This window comes from Charadrius vociferus, unplaced genomic scaffold (assembly GCF_000708025.1).
Source record: "Charadrius vociferus isolate BGI_N301 unplaced genomic scaffold, ASM70802v2 scaffold2037, whole genome shotgun sequence".
NCBI lineage: Eukaryota > Metazoa > Chordata > Aves > Charadriiformes > Charadriidae > Charadrius > Charadrius vociferus.
The window spans coordinates 19611-20237 of NW_009649354.1; positions in this window are offsets into that span (position 1 = coordinate 19611).

Sequence of the window (627 nt, forward strand, 5' to 3'; positions counted from 1 at the left end):
GTGTGGTTGAGAGGGGCGCGTTGCCCCCGGGGTTTTTTTTTTTTTTTGGGGGGGGGGGGGGGAAGTAAGCAACAGCCACCAGGGATTAAGTGGGTAAAGGTGGTTTTGTCCCTATGGGATAAACGGACCACACTGATCCCCGGAGAGATGCTCTTCCTCAGGGGCGACAGGCAACACAGGAGGGTTTTTTCCCCACATTGATTGCCTTCTCTGGGTATTTGAATTTTTTATTTCTTGTCACTAAACTCCCGTTCCCCTCTTTGAAGCTTTAAAATCCATTGTCTGCAACATCCGTCACCGTTAAATAATTCTCTGCCATTGTGAAGAAAGATACCCAGGGACATATCCCCGGGGAGGAGGCTATTTCAAAGCACTGTGGCTCAATTTCCCCAGGGGGTGACACAGGAGCCTTTCATAGCCTCTGAGTTACATTGGGAATCTTAAATTTAGCAGCTGGTCACCCCTCATCGCACGGACAGGGAGCGAGGGAGGGCGTGATTCAAGGTATGTCTGAATCATCCTTTAGGATTTAGATTCCCAGGGCTTAAAACAGGGGAATCAGCGGGAAAAGGAGGATATTTTGGGTCAGGCAGTTGGGTGCTTTTTTTTTTCCCCCCTCTCCCTTTC